The sequence below is a fragment of the Sorex araneus genome, chromosome 1 (assembly GCF_027595985.1).
Source record: "Sorex araneus isolate mSorAra2 chromosome 1, mSorAra2.pri, whole genome shotgun sequence".
In the NCBI taxonomy this organism is placed as follows: domain Eukaryota; kingdom Metazoa; phylum Chordata; class Mammalia; order Eulipotyphla; family Soricidae; genus Sorex; species Sorex araneus.
Window position 1 is genome coordinate 439,943,560 of NC_073302.1, and position 17,006 is coordinate 439,960,565.

A 17,006-nucleotide genomic window follows, 5' to 3' on the forward strand; every position below is an offset into this window, starting at 1 on the left:
GAGGGTGGATGGGTCATAAAGACATAAAGGTATTTAGTTGGAGGCCATAGTCTGCTTAATCCAGCTCACGTATTTGCAGACCTTGGTGTAGACACCGGGCTTGCCCTTCAGAGCACAGCCGTAGCCCCAGGAGACAATGCCCTGGAGCTGTCCATTGCAGACCACGGGGCCACCAGAGTCACCCTGAGTAAGAGCAAAGGGACAGTTAGAATTCCCCAACTTCCCCAGATGGTAGAAGGCTCAAAGGGTTCCTCCATTGCCTTGGGGTCATCTTCCCAAACTGGTGAACTTTCAAGAGCACTTCTCATCCCTTGAAATCTACCCCTTCATTTCCATTTCTTAGTCCCCATTCTTTCTCCTCCCTACTCCCATATCCTCCTTTCTTACTTGCAACCTGTAGGCTCCCAAAGAGATGAGAACTAGGGAGTTGAGTGTTTTCCAACTAGCCTTTCCCCGTTCAAAGACTTTTTATAGTATGCCACCTCAAAGGGTCATTGGGAGGTACTGTTGCAAGTCATATTGTTTATCTTTTTGCTCTGAACCCTAAATATTGATAGCACAAAAATAAAACCCATTATTCACCCAAAGCTATTTTTCCCCACAATCTATCCCAGGTACAACCTTTCAAATCTCCTTGTCTGTAAAGGAGAAATATAGTAGAGATACATGCGACTGAGCTGGGTAAAAGGAGAGTAAGGAAAGGAACCTGGCAAGAGTCCTTTCCGCCCTCGAGGAAGCCCAGGCACATCATGTTGCTGGTGATCTGGCCAGGGTAGGCTTTGCGGCAAGTGCTGTCAGACAGGATGGGGGCAGTCAGGCACTGCAGGATCTCAGAGTAGTCGGCTGTGGGTACAAGAGTACAGATAGATTACCCAGAGATTTCCCAGATATTGCTTTCTCATTATCTCTCCTCTCTACCCAACATCCCTGTATTTTCTTTGGGGTAGTGAATAAATGGAAGGTTTTCCAAACTATTCTGTTTTCACTCTGACACTAGGAGCATTAATATCAAACTAGAGATTGTTCCTAAAACATACTGAGTATAATATAAGATGGACTGGAGCTATAGCACAGCAGGTAGGGCATTTGCCTTGCATGCGGCCAACATAGGTTCAATTCCTCCATCCCTCTCAAAGAGCCTGGCAAGCTACTGAGAGTATCCCGCCCGCATGGCAGACACTGGAAAGTTCCCCGTAGCATACTACATATGCCAAAAACAGTAACAAGTCTCACAATGGAAACTTTACTGGTACGTATTCGAGCAAATCCATGAACAATGGGACGACAGTGCTACAGTGCATAATATAAGAATTAGGTACATGTTTACACCTCAGGCAGTAAATGTGCTATCCTCTGTTCTGCTCACCTTATCAGTTTCTAGTTCTCTGAAAATCACTCATCACACTTCATTTGAAGATGTGCAGACTTCTTTGTCATAGCAGGCTTCTGTTGCGTTTTAGCAAAGGGATTGTTCTAATTTTAATGATTATATTCTAAGAACCCACATATGCACTACACTCTGCAAATCTTGCTTTCAGTGACAATTTGGACTAGTGATCCTCAGCTTGCCTTTCAGTGCTGATATCCTTATGCTAGTTGCTTCTATTCCAGGCAACACTTACTGTCACCGTTCATGGTGTCTCCCCAGCCAGAGATGAGACACTGGGTGCCAGCAGTTGCACAGGATGTAGGCAGAGAGACGGTGGCCACTCTGGCGTTGATCTTGGCGGGGCTTCTCAGCTTAATCAGCATGATGTTGTTGTCATAGGTTTTTGCATTGTACCTGGGGTGGAGAACGGTCTTGGCAGCCTGGATGAACTGCTCGCTGTTCTCAAGGACATTGATGTTGTATTCCCCCAGACGCACTTAGATGCAGCTAAATTATAAACACACAAACAAACAAAAGATTAATGTTCTGTAGGTGTCCAACTCCAGCTTTTTCTCCTTACAAGAATAACCAATGAAAAGCAGTAGTGCAGACACCACCCCCTAAGTGTTCAGTAACATGGGTGATTGGTTTAGTTCTGTATAAGGCAGTACAACCAGTGATCCAGCAATTGTGGTCCTGGGTAGTTACCACAAAAGCATGGACTCATAACACACCATCTCATTAGACTACAAAAGCATGGGACTGTGAGCCAACTGACCCCAATAAGGTAGTAACAGATATAAAGAATAATAATATTGGTGGCAATTGATCGGCACCTCTTAGGCTACCAATAATGTAGGGAGATGTGACAGCAAAGAAATGAGAGATCAAAAAGATTTGAAGCACAACTTCTATTTCACATGTTGTAGAGCAAATGCCTTGTGTCTTGTAACCACCTATACCATCTTTTCCCTGATTGTGAGTTTTTACTGATTAATGTTTTTAAGCCACTTATCGGTATACCTACAATTCTCTCCATGTTACCATGTGAGAGTCCTGAAATAATACCAATCCAGTGCTGGGGGCATAGGGTACACCTGAGGCTTTCGGAATATCAGTGCTCATCCCCACAGTCCTAATCAGTAAGGAACTCTGAGGGTGCTATGGCAGGAGTTGATCACAGAGAACAGGGATATAAACATTAGTCACTTACGGCTTGTAGCAGTGAGCAGCGGACACCACCCACTGGCTATTGATGAGGGGACCACCGCAGAAGTGGTAGCCGGCATTCAGGATACCTGGTATCGGGCGGAGTTCCTGCCACAGTTGTATCCCCCAACGATCTTGTCATCATTATCAGCAGGGAAAGCAACTGATGGGGGAAAGTTGAAAACGCTTAGGCAGACCTATCTCGGAAAACTTTTTTTGCACCCACAGTTTTTTTTTTTTAAATTCTTTTATTTTTCCATGTGGAAAGTTACAAAGCTTTCAGGTTAAAGTCTCAGTTATACAATGCTCAAACACCCATCCCTTCACCAGTGCACATATTCCATCACCAAGAATCACGATATACCTCCCCCCTTCCCCCCACCTCCCCAGCGCCCCACCCCGCATGTGTAATTGGTAAATTTCACTTTACTTTCACTTTACTTTGATTACATTCAATATTTAAACAAAAAAAATTCACTATTATTGATTTGGAGTTTCTCTCCCTAAAGTCGATCTGCTGAAAAGAAAGCATTTGGTAATTTGTTTTCCATTGCTGAGAATGAAGAGATATGAGGTCAGGAGGCCGCACTAGCAGCAGCATAGTTTTGGATTTCTGCATTTTAGTATTTTAGTAACTAAGTCCAGAGAAATGTCTGCCAGGAATCGCAACATTGTAAGCTTGTTCCTCTCAGCTACTTTATATTCCACATATGAGTGCAATCTTTCTATGTCTGTCTCCTTCTTTCTGACTCATTTCACTCAGCATGATACTTCCATGTTGATCCACTTATATGCAAATTTCATGACTTCATGTTTTCTGACAGCTACGTGGTATTCCATTGTGTAAATATACCAGAGTTTCTTTAGCCAATCATCTGTTTTCGGGCACTCTGGTTTTTTCTATATTGTAGCTATTATAAACAGAGTGGCAGTGAACATGGAAATGCAGATGTCATCTCTACTATACCTTTTTGCCTCTCTGGGATATATTCCCAGGAGTGGTATTGCTGGGTCAAATGGGAGCTCAATTTCTAACTTTTTGAGAATCGTCCATATTGTTTTCCAAAAGGGCTGAACCAGTCGGCATTCCCACCAGCAGTGAAGGAGAGTCCCTTTCTCCCCACATCCACGCCAATATCGGTTGCTTTTGTTTTTTGGGCTGTGGGCCAGTCTCTGTGGTGTGAGATGATATCTCATTGTTGTTTTGATCTGCATCTCCCTGATGATTAGTGATGTTGAACATTTTCTCATGTGCCTCTCTGCCATTCGGATTTCTTCTTTGGAAAAGTTTCTGTTCATTTCATCACCCCATTTTTTGATTGGGTTGGCAGTTTTCTTCTTGTGGAGTTCAACCAGTGCATTGTATATCCTTGTTATCAACCCTTTATCAGATAGGTACTGCATAAATATCCTTTCCCATTCTGTAGATTGTCTTTGTATTTTGGTCACTGTTTCTTTTGAGTTGCAGAAGCTTCTTAGTTTGAGATAGTCCCATTTATTTATCTTTGTTTTCACTTGCTTGGCCAGTGGCGTGTCAGCTTTGAAGATACCTTTGGCTTCAATGTCGTGGAGGGTTTTGCCGACCTTATCTTCAATGTACCTTAGGGATTCTGGTCTGATGTTGAGGTCTTTAATCCATTTTGATCTGATTTTTGTACATGGTGATAGATGGAGGTCTAAGCCCATTTTTTTGCATGTAGCCATCCAGTTTTGCCAGCACAATTTGTTAAACATGCTTTCCTTGCTCCACTTCACATTTCTTGCTCCCTTATCAAAGACTAGATGATCATATATTTGGGAGTGTATGTCAGAGTATTCAACCCTATTCCATTGGTCTGCAGCTCTGCCTTTGTTCCAATACCATGCTGTTTTAATGACTACCGCTTTGTAGTAGTGTTGGAAGTTGGGGAGGTTGATTCCTCCCATTTTCTTTTTCCCAAGGGTTGCTTTAGCTATTCGTGGGGGCTTATTGTTCCATATGAATTTCAGGAGCGCTTGCTCCATTTCTTTGAAGAATGTCAAGGGTATCCCTATAGGGATCGCATTGAATTTGTACAATGCTTTGGGGAGAATTGCCATTTTGACAATATTAATTCTTCCAATCCATGAGCAGGGGATGTCTTTCCATTTCCTTGTGTCCTCTTTTATTTCCTGAAGTAGTGTTTTATATTTTTCATTATACAAGTCCTTTACCTCCTTTGTTAATCTGATTCTGAGGTACTTGATTTTTTGAGGCGCAATTGTGAATGGGATTGCTTTTCTCAGGTCACTTTCTTCTCTCTCATTATTTGCATATAGGAAAGCCATGGACTTTTGGGTATTGATTCTATAGCCTGCAACTTTACTATACGACTCTATTGTTTCTAGGAGTTTCTTGGTAGAGGTTTTAGGGTTCTCTAGGTATAGTATCATATCATCTGCGAATAGTGAGAGCTTGATTTCTTCCTTTCCTACCTGAATGCCCTTGATATATTTTTCTTGCCTAATCGCTATTGCAAGTACTTCCAGTACTATATTGAACAGAAGTGGAGAGAGTGGGCATCCTTGTCTCGTCCCTGTTCTCAGAGGGAAGGCTCTTAGTTTTTCCCCATTGAGGACAACGCTTGCCATAGGCTTGTGATAAATGGCTTTGACTATATTGAGGAAGGTCCCTTCTATACCCATTTTGGCGAGTGTTTTCATCATAAACGGATGCTGGATCTTGTCAAATGCTTTCTCTACATCTATTGATATGATTATATGATTTTTATCTTTTCTTTTGTTGATATGATGGATTATGTTGATTGATTTCGGGATGTTAAACCATCCTTGCATCCCCGGGATGAATCCCACTTGGTCATGGTGTATGATCTTTTTGATGAGTTGTTGAATTCTATTTGCTAATATTTTGTTGAGGATCTTCGCATCTTTGTTCATCAGGGATATTGGCCTGTAGTTTTCTTTTTTTGTGGTGTCTTTGTTTGCTTTTGGTATTAGGGAGATATGAGCCTCATAGAAACTGTTTGGGAGGGTTTCTATTTCTTCAATTTCCTGGAAAAGCTTGAGAAGGACTGGCAAAATGTCCTCTTTAAATGTTTGGAAGAACTCGCTAGTGAATCCATCTGGACCAGGGCTTTTGTTTTTGGGAAGACTCTTGATTACCATTTCAATTTCCTTGATGTTAATTGGACTATTCAGGTACTCCAGGTTTTCTTGGTTCAGCCTTGGGATATTATAGGAGTCGAGGAATTTATCCATTTCTTCTAGGTTCTCTTGTTTCGTGGCATAGAGATTTTCAAAGAAGTCTCTGATGATCTTTTGAATTTCATTGGTTTCTGTTGTGATGTCCCCCTTTTCATTTCTGATTCTGCTTATAAGGGTTCTCTCTCTCTTTCTTTGTGAGTCTTGCTAGTGGTTTATCAATCTTGTTTATTTTCTCGAAGAACTAACTCTTGGTTTCATTGATCTTTCGGATTGTCTTTTGGGTTTCCATGTCATTAATTTCTGCTCTAAGTTTTATTATCTCTTTCCTTCTGCCTGGTTTGGGCTCCTTTTGTTGGTCCTTTTCTAAGGTCTTGAGCTGTGAAGTCAAGTTATTTATGTGGGCCCTTTCTTCCTTCCTGAGATATGCTTGCAGATCTATAAATTTTCCCCTTAAAACAGCTTTAGCTGCGTCCCACAGGTTCTGGTAGCTCGTGACTTCATTCTCATTTGTCTCTAGGTACCTTTTGATTTCTTCCTTGATTTCCTTCCTGACCCACTCATTGTTCAATATCAAGCTATTTCATTTCCAGGTGTTTGATTTGGTTTTCTGCATCTGTCCACGATTAAGATTTATCTTCAGTGCATCATGGTCTGAAAAGATAGTTGGTGCAATGTCTATCTTTTTGATTCTGTTGAGGTATGTTGTGTGGCCCAGCACATAGTCTATTCTGGAAAATGTTCCATGTGCACTGGAAAATAATGTGTATTCCTTTTGGGGGGGATATAAAGCCCTGTATAGATCTATTAGCCCTCTCTCTTCTATTTCTTCCTTCAAAGCCAGTATTTCCTTGGTGAGTTTTAATCTTCTTGATCTGTCCAGAGGAGACAGTGCAGTGTTGAAGTCTCTCCAACTACTACTGTGTTGCTCAACATGTCCTTCTTAAGGTCTCTTAGCAGCTGTTGTAGGTATTTAGCTGGTCCCTCATTGGGTGCGTAGACATTTAGAGTGTGATTTCTTCCTGATGTACACATCCCATGATTAATAAAAAGTGGCCTTCACTATCCCTTCTAATATTTTTCAACCTGAAGTCTATGTTGTCCGATACTAGTAATGCCACCTCAGCTTTCTTGAGGGAGTTGTTTGCTTGTAGGATTGTTTTCCATCCTTTGACTTTGAGTCTGTGTTTGTTCTGGCTATTCAGATGTGTTTCTTGCAGGCAGCAGAATGTTGGGTTCAGTCTTTAAATCCATTTTGCCAGTCTGTGTCTCTTAATTGGTGAATTCAGACCATTGACATTAAGGGAGATTATTGTTATGGTATTCTGTGCCATCTTTGTGCAAGGGTTTGTTGTGCTTGTAGGGGTTGTTCTTGTCTTACAATAGCCCCTTTAGTGCTTCTTTTAGGTTTGGTTTTGAGTCTATGAAGTTCCTGAGCTGTTGTTTATCCCCAAAGTAGTGTATGATTCCTTCTAGTTTGAATGAGAGTTTAGCCGGATAAAGTATTCTTGGTGAAGCGTTAATTTCATTGAGTTTTTTCACTATATCCCACCATTGCCTTCAAGCTTGGAGGGTTTCCTCTGATAGATCTGCTGTGAGTCTAAGGGGTGCTCCTTTGTATGCAATTTCCTTCTTGGACCTTGCTGCTTGCAGTATTGTGTCTCTCTGAACGATGTCCATCATTGTAACTATGATATGTCTTGGGGTTTTTCTGTTAGGATCTCTTTTAGCTGGCACTCTTCGGGTGCCTTGAATCTGGTTGCCCGCATTGTCCAGCTGTGGGAAGTTTGATGCAATGATTTGTTTGACTGTGTCTTTTTCGTTGGGGTTGGTTCCCTGTGGTTCTGGTAGTCCAATGATTCTAATGTTGTTCCTCTTGAAATCATCCCCTAGGACTCTGATTCTGGCTAGAGCTATTTTGAGGTCTCTTGCCATGGTTTATTGTTGCCTGTAGGCCTCTTGCAGCTCATCTTCAAGCATACTGATTCTGTCTTTGGCTGCAGTCATCCTATTGTTGAGGGCATCCAGAGAGTTTTTGATTTCATGTATTGAATCCTTCATTTCTTTTTGAAGGTTTTTTATTTCTGCTCTCATTTCTTCCCGTATTTTGTCGGCTGTCTGTTGTATTGTTTCTGCCAGGTCTTCCTTGAAGTTGTCCATCTTTGCATTGAGTTCATTGAACATGTTGAGGATTTCAACTCTGAATTCTTTATCAGAGAGGTCAAGTTTGTAGGAAACGCCCATTGAGGTTTCCGGACTCCTTTGATCATCCTCTGCTTGCACTGGGGATTTTCGCTCTTTCTTCATGTTGTTGTTGTGGTATGAAAGAGGGCCCTTGAAGATGAGTATCCCTGTTTCCTTTTGTTGGGAAAAAGGATTGTGGATAGGCTCAGTTAATAGTGGTTGGCGTTTTACTTGCCTGTTGTAGAACCTGGTCTCCTACTGAGATGTTTCCTTCAGTTCTTATGTGAAGTCTTGTGTTTTATTGTCCTACTGCTTGCGAATAGCTAGGATGTTTGTCTTGGATAGGATGTTGAGGAAACTATCTGCTGCTGGTGATGAGGCCACGCCCACTTTTCTTAGGCCACGCCCCTGACGGTTATGCCACGCCCCTTTCCCACAACCCGGCAGCAGTCAACGGGCTGGGGTTGGCGTGCTGGCCACTCGGCAGGCAGTCCGGAGGGGAGGGAAGCACGGGGTGCTCAGGGCCGCGGAGCAGGCTGTGCACCCACAGTTTTGCAATTAACCAGAAGAGAGCACACGTTGTTCCCTTACTTCATTAGTCAGGAAATGGTGGATTTAAAGTAACTTTTCATGTATTTGTGGGGATCTCAGAATAGTCAACCCTATTCCATTGGTCTGTGGCACTGCCTTTGTTGCAGTACCATGGTGTTTTAATTACTACCACTTTGTAGTAGGGTTTGAACTTGGGGAGGTTGATTCCTCCCATTTTCTTTTTCCCAAGAATTGCTTTAGCTATTCGTGGGGGCTTATTGTTCCATATGAATTTCAGGAGTGCTTGCTCCATTTCTTTGAAGAATGTCAGGGGTATCCTTAGCAGGATCGCATTGAATTTGTACAATGCTTTTGGGATTATTGCCATTTTGACAATACTAATTCCAATCCATGAGCAGGGGATATCTTTCCATTTCCTCGTGTAATCTTCCAAAAAAAAAAAAAAAAAAAGCAACCGGTGTTGGCGTGGATGTGGGAAGAAAGGGACTCTCCTTCACTGCTGGTGAAAATGCCAACTGGTTCAGCCCTTTTGGAAAACAATATGAACGATTCTCAAAATATTAGAAATTGAGCTCCCATTTGACCCAGCAATACCACTCCTGGGAATATATCCCAGAAAGGCAAAAAGGTATAGTAGAAATGACATCTGCATTTGTATGTTCATTTGCAGCACTGTTTACAATAGCCAAAACCTGGGAAAAAGATGGAGTGCCCCAAAACAGATGACTGGTTAAAGAAACTTTGGTACCTCTACACAATGGAATACTATGAAGCTGTCAGAAAAGATGAAGTCATGAACTTTGCATATAAGTGGATCAACATGGAAAGTATCATGTTGAGTGAAATGAGTCAGAAAGAAAGAGACAGACATAGAAAGATTGTACTCATATATGGAATATAAAGTAACAGAATGGGACACTAACACCCAAGAGTAGTAGAGATAAGAACCAGGAGGTCTTCCTGGAGAAGGCGTGGTGTCCGACATTTTGTGGGTCCTTTGAGCAGGTATGAACTTTGTGGCGCTGAAAAAAAAATGTGCTTTGAACTTGAAATAGCCGCAAGACACCTGGGCAGTCTCAGGCCGGGGCCGGAGCTCAGGCTCCGGCCGAGATTCGACCCGGGTGGCCATGCCTTTGCACAGCCGCGTGGATGTGGAATGTGCAGGAACCAGAGACAGCTTTATGACTTAGGGTTCCAGCACGTGCTTGCAACCATGTATGCAGACTGTGAACTAAGCTTTTGCTCCATGCTGTTCCAGGAAGGGAAATGATTCATTTTCCAACTTAAATCTCCCTGGACTTAATTATTATAATACAGAAATTGTAAACCGCGTGGAAAACTTATTATCAAATATTTCCTGTTCAATAGAGCTGTATTCTTGGGGGATAAATTCCAACAAAAATAGTGAGTCTGTGTTGAAACTCCAACAACAATAGTGAGTTTTGGGTTGAAATCTGGAATGTAATCAAGGTAAAGAGAAAAGGAAGTGAAATTATCAGTCACGCAGTGGGGGGGGGCTCGGGGGGCGAGGGGTTGGATGTATACTTTTTGTTTTGTTTTGTTTTTGTTTTTATTGGTGGTGGAGTATGGGCACTGGTGAAGGGACGGGTGTTTGAGCATTGTATAACTGAGACATAAGCCTGAGAACTTTGTAACTTTCCACATGGTGATTCAATAAAATAAATTTTTTTTAAAAAGGACCAGGAGGTCTGCCCCACAGCTTGGAAACTGGCCTCACATGCTGGGGGAAAAGGCAGCAGAGATAGAGAAGGGAATATCTAGTAGAGAATGTTGGGAGGACCCACTTGGGTTGAAAGCTGCATACCAAAGTAGACTATAGACCAAACATGATGGCCACTCAATACCTCTGTTGCAAACTACAACACCCAATAGGAGAGAGAACAAAAGGGAATGCCCTGCCATAGAGGCGGGGTGGGGTGGTGGGTGTTGGGGTGGGGGTGGTGGGAGGGATACTGGGAACATTGATGGAGGAGAATGGGCACTGGTGAAGGGATGTAAATGAAATGCAAACATGAAAGTTCATAAGTTTGTAACTGTACCTCACGGTGATGGTGATTCACTAATAAAAATTTAAAAAATAATAATAAAGTAACTTTTCAAGACCGAGTTCTCTGCCTGCAACAAATAAGCTACATAGACCACTAATGTACATAATTTTTGTTTCTCTTTTGGGGACACACTCAACAGTGCTCCAAAAGCCAGCACTTATTCTTGACTCTGCTCAGGAATCATTCCTGGCAAGCTCAGAGGACCATATGGGGTGCTAGGGACAGAAACTATCCTGGCTTCCTGCAAAGCTAGTGGGTTCAACCTGCTATATCTCTCTGATCCTCTAATTTTTTTCTTTAAATGAAATTTAAAGTTCTTATAGTCTAGACTTCTGATGTACCTAAAGCAGTACACGTGTGTTTGGTTTTAACATACTTGTTTGCATTCTCTTATATACATTCTCTGTCCCTCTCAGAGAGCCTGGAAAGCTACCGAGTGTATCCCGCCCACACAGCAGAGCCTGGCAAGCTCCTTGTGGTATATTCGATATGCCAAATATGGTAACAATAATGGGTCTCATTCCCCTAACCCTGAAAAACCTCCAACACTGCACCATTTGGAAGAACAAGTAAGGAAAAGCTGCTAAAATTCAGGACTTTGATGAATGGAGACTCTACTGGCACTCGCTCGAGCAAATCGATGAACAATGAGATGACAGTGAGATGAAATAAATATACTTCTTTCATATCACCATTCATATATGAATGTGCAATCACACACACGCCTTTGGATGCATCAGGGACTGTTTCATACAATAAATGCCCTGAACACCATTATTTGAGACCACAAAGTTAAAGTCTTTACCCACAAAGTCTTGATCAAAAGTCTTATAATAGGTGTTATACCTATTTATGGAGACCGTGTTCATTTGCTATGGAAATTATAAGGTCAATATACACATGATTTGACATAAATGAGACTAGGAGAAACTATTCAACGTCTAATTGTCTAAAAGGAAACGTAGCCTTTATATTACTACTCTCCAATTCCTTTTTGTGCTTTTTGCTAAACTTATTACAGAAGAATTTCATACAGCATTATAAAAGTTCTAAATCCAATTATCTTTCTAGCACTTTTCAATTTATTTATCACTGTGATCTGTTTTGTAGATTTATTCAGATTTCTCAAACTTCTGAAATTCTATGTTAATATTATATATGCTTTATTTTCCAAGCGATAGCCTAGCGGGTAGGGTGTTTGCCTTGTACGTAGCTGACCTGGGTTCAATTCCCCCTCCCCTCTCAGAGAGCCTGGCAAGCTACCAAGAGTATCTTGCCTGCACGGCAGAGCCTGGCAAGCTCCCCGTGGCATATTCGATATGCCAAAAACAGTAACAAGTTTCACAATGGAGATGTTACTAGTGCCTGCTTGAGCAAATCGATGAGCAATAGGATGACAGTGACAGTGATAGTGGCAATATTTTCCAAGAAATTTAAAGTCATTAAGGAAAAGATGTTCCTAAGAATAATTATATGTGAATTTAATGTATACTTGCTCAATTTGGGCAAAGTTGGAAATAATTTTGAGTAGTATAAATCTGGGGGCTGGAGCAATAGCACAGTGAGTAGGGTGTTTTTCTTGCATGCAGCCAACCTGGGTTTGATTCTTCCACCCGTCTCAGAGAGTATCCCACTCGCATAGCAAAGCCTGTCAAGCTACCCATGGCATATTCAATATGCCAAAAAGAATAACAAGTCTCCAATGGAGACATTACTGGTGCCCACTCAAGCAAATCGATGAACAGCAGGATGACAGTGCTACAGTGCAGTATAAATCTAGCATATGAAACATTTTAAAATGTAGACCCCAAAATAAATCAGAGGTTAGGGAGAATATCTAGCTGAGCCCAACCAAGTTGGATTCCTGGTATTACTTAGTCCTCTGAGCACCACCAGATATAGGCAGGAGATCCCCAAGACCTTGGGGGATGGTCTGTGTATCTCTATTAATGCAGGACCCATATAATATCAGATCTCTGGGCTCTTGACTGAACAACTGACCTTACGGGCTGAAAATTGCTTATGGAATCAGTGACTCCTTGAGACATCAAAGTAAATAGATATATAAATAAAATAAAATCATTGTCTTATTTCTTTTTCTAACAAAGTGGTATATTATACACAGGAAAATTCTTTGCATTTTATTGTAAAACTCATCTCAAAGTCCTCATTCATGAGAAATAAATTTGCCTGCCTGGGGAGAGAGTCTAAGCACATGCCTGGGACACATGCAAGACCTGGGCTCGGTCTCTGCACCAGTTGGCCTCCAGACCATCTCCGGGTGCAACTCTAGAATAGTCCCAGCATCCCCAGGTGTGACCCCAGAGACCCTAAAGCACTGTTGGAAGATTCTGATGGTCCCTAGCAGCTAAACTACTTTTGGTATGGGCAGCTCCTTGCAGAATGTCTCCAGACTGAGAACTAAGCCGTGGCCCCATGCCTGCCCAGGAGGGGAAAGGTATTTCTCTCTCTCGCCTTTTTCCTTGCTGGGGGTGAAGGGTGTGGTGACTGCCATGTTATGAGGACCACAGATGAGAGTTACAAGCTTGCAATGATCCAATATCTTGAAGAAATTTCCCTGAACTTAGTTGCTAAAATACAGAAATCCAAAGCTGCGCGGTCGCAACCTCATATCTCTTCACAACAGGTCTGACTCTAGTGGGGAACTCCTAAGAATAATAATGAGGTTTTTGTTGAAATATTGAATGTAACCAAAGTAAAGAGAAAGTAAAGTGAAATTTATCAGTTCAGAGGGACCCGGGGGGGGTGGGGCGCGGGGAATGGGAGGTATACTGGGTTTTTGATGTTTGTTTTTTTTTTTTTGGTGGTGAATTTGGGCACTGGTGAAGGGGTGGTTGTTTCAGCATTGTATAACTGAAACTTAAACCTGAAAGCATTGTAATTTTCCACATGGTGATTCAATGAAATAAAAAAATTAAAAATAAAGTTGTCAGAGAGGGAAAAAATAGAATTGAGTATTGAAAGTAGGTAAAGGATATGCAGGATAACCTTTCAGAAAGAGACAGAGACAGAGAGACAGAGACAGAGAGAGAAGAGAAAGGCCTGGCACAACAGAAGGCTCAGGGGAGGCAAGAGTTAAGAGTTGGTGGAAGGGAAACTGGGGACATTGGTGCTGAGATGTGTACACTGGTGGAGGGGTGGGTGCTGGAACATTATATAAGTAAAACCCAATCATGAGCAGCTTTGTAATGGACTATCTCATGGTGATTCAATTAATAAAAATTTTAAGATAGGAAAGAACAAGATTGCCAGCAATTTTAGAAGTTGCATTTATAGTTTATAAAGCTTCCCTTAAATAGCTTAATAAAATTTCACATATCTTAAGAGACATAAAAGAGAGTCTTTTGGCAGCAGTTGTTCACTTGTATCACTCCTCGTTGATCTTCGATTTGCTCGAGCAGGCTCCGATAACGTCTTTACTAGTCCTTGTCCTGTGCCAGTGTAGCTCAATGATATCTGCTTGCTCCAGGAACAGGAAGAGCCTCAAACCGCTCATTTGAGGTTTTGATGAAGAAGCCTGACCATCTCATTGGTAGGCAGCCACGAGGTCTTTTGACGTCATGTGTAATCCAAACGGTAAAAGCTCTAGTCCAGCAGTCGTCTCTGAATCGCATTACATGTCCGGCCCATCTGATTTTTGATGTCTTGGAAAACTAGACAGTGTCCCTGATTCTTGACCATCAACAGAGGTCAGAACTCCGGATTCCTTCTCTCACTTGAGTGAGACGTGATACTCCTAGCATAGCTCTTTCGATTCCTCTTTGGGATACCCGAATAGCGTTCTCATCCTGTTTTCGTAGGGCCCAGGTCTCTGAGGCATACGTTAGTGCAGGAAGAATGGTGGAATAAAAAAGATATGCCTGGAGTTGGAGGTCCTTCATCCTCTTAACCACTTCTTCGATGCTCTTGAAGGCATTCCACGCTGCTCTCTTCCTCCTGTGCAGTTCTGGTGCCAAGTTGTTCCTCATGTTGAGTTCTAGATCCAGGTATACATAGCTGCTGCATTCGGAGATGTTCGTTCCATTGAGAGCAAATGGAGCATCAGGGACTAGTTCATTTTTCATGAGCATCATCTTGTTGAAGTTCAGCTGCAGTCCGACCTTTCCACACTCGTGGTCGAAGTTGGCCAGCATTTGAGCCGCTTGGCTAATGTTTGGTATTGTAAGAACAATGTTATCAGCGAAGCAGAGGTGGTGTAGTTCCCGACCGTCTATCTTCACTCCCATTCCTTCCCATTCCAGTCATCTTCACTCCTATTCCTTCCCATTCCAGTTGTTGCATGACGTTCTAGAGGGTGGCACTGAAGAGTTTTGGTAAAATGGTATTGCCCTGCTGAATCCCTCTCTTTATGTCAATTATCACTTCCTTGTAGAATGGTGAAATCCTGGTGGTGAATCCGTAATACAGCTCGAACAGGATCTTGATGTACTGAGTTTAAATGCGCTGTTTGGCTAGGGCTTTGATGACCGCTTCAGTTCTCAACAGAATCAAAGGCCTTCTTTAAGTCGATGAACCTTAGATAGAGCAGCATCTTGAACTCTTGCGAAACTTCATTGATTTTGGTCACTGTGTGGATATGGTCAATCATGCTGAATCCTTTTTGGAATCCGGTTTGCTCACATGGTTATCTTTCATCTAGTGTCTGCCTATTCTATTCAGGATGACATGAGTGAACAACTTGTATATGACAGACAGCAGGCAGATTGCAGATTGGGCAATGGTTGCTGATGTCGTGGATGTCTCCCTTCTTGTACAACAGAACGGTCCTGCTGGTTTTCCACTGGGACATAACCTTGCATTCAGACAGGTAGCGTGTGAAGAGCAGAGCCAGCATATTGATGAGTACTGGTGGCAGATTCTTCAGGTGTTGTGGTCTGACCTTGTCTGGACCAGGTGCTGTATGCATTTTTACCAACGAAATGGCATGTCGGATTTCAGAAGGGATAACGTTGGGAACGACATATCCATCCTGCTGAACTTGGTATGTGGGCAGGTGGACATGGCTGTCGAAGAGATCCGAGTAGAAATCATGAATAATCCTCTCCATTGCCTTTCTGGAAGATGTGATAGATCCATCGGGACGTCAGAGGGCAGTCATCTTGGTCTTGTAGTTGGCTAAGGACTTTTCCTGGCTTCTGCTGCTCTTCTCACTTTTAGGTCTTCTGTTATCACTTCTCTGCACAGCTTTGGGAGCTTGGACATTAGCTTGTGGTTGCCTGAGGCTCATGCCAAACCACATTGATGAATGAGCTCGAGAGTTTCCAAAGACAGGCATCTGTCTGTGGCTTTCTCACTCTAGGCATTCATTGCGCCATCATTCTTGACTCCCCAACCTACCCAAGCCAGATAAATACCTCACCTGCCGACCCCCACTACCTCCACTACCCAGCCACCACCACACTCCAGGACGCTCTCCGGACACTTGGGCCAAACCTCACACAAGGGTGAAGCCCCACAAAACCAGGTAAGCAGAACTTTGCCACCTTGGACTCTAGGCTCAACAAGACCCAGAAACAAGATCCTCTCTGCCTCCTCCAATCTCTGGCACCTTAGGGAGGGGGTCAAACCCAGACGCCCCACCCTGGAAGCAGTTGTTATGCACTGGAAATCAGACAAGTTTGGCTTTATCTCAGCTTTACTACGAATTAGTGGAATGACATTGGGCAATTGAATGTGACTTTCAATTTTACTGCCAGCATCTGCCTAAAAATAAGATGGTAAGAGTGATGACTATCTTTTTTGTCATTAAGATGCCATGGAGTCTAAAACATTGTAAGTGATTAGAAAAACAAAATTGCGTGATGGATCACCACAATCAAGCCAATCAGATTGACATCTTCAATCTTCCAGCCGGGACTGGGGCAAAGAAGGAAACAGATGCTGTGGTTTGTCTAGAAAACAAATTAGCCTAGACAGTCCCCACTAGAAGAATCCTTGATCGTTTTCTCAGGAACAACTTACATTTCAAATTTCCCCTCAACACATACACCATTCATAATGAATCAGTTCATAAGAACAAAGGATAAATCATTAAAGCATGTGCGTGCACGGGGACTACGTATGGGAATGCTTTGCTCATGGGTGAAACTCTCCCTGACAAGTTGTCTGTATTTCTACCCCAGTTGGCCGAAATATGATCTCATCATAGCAGGATATTTCCTACATAGGCCCAAACTTTCCCTAAACTTGCTTTACTCAGACACAGCCCATAGTTTACAATTGGAATTTAAGGGGACAATATCCCACGTTTTAAAATTAGGTTGGTGAGTAAGTAAGCTTTAAATTATATCTTAATGTTCAGGTCTATGTCAATCCTATACCTATCTTTATACTGATCTGTCTGTTGCATGCATAAGTTCACAAACCAAAATATGACAACAGGTCTTGATATATTTCAGAGAAATAGTTTTATTTAGAGACCA

General features: G+C 42.3%; 1 pseudogene; it reads right to left on the minus strand.

The window, feature by feature from the left end:
* Nucleotides 1-33: 33 nt before the first annotated feature.
* Nucleotides 34-11,432, minus strand: LOC101543567 (trypsin-like; annotated as a pseudogene).
* Between the last annotated feature and the right edge of the window lie 5,574 nt (nt 11,433-17,006).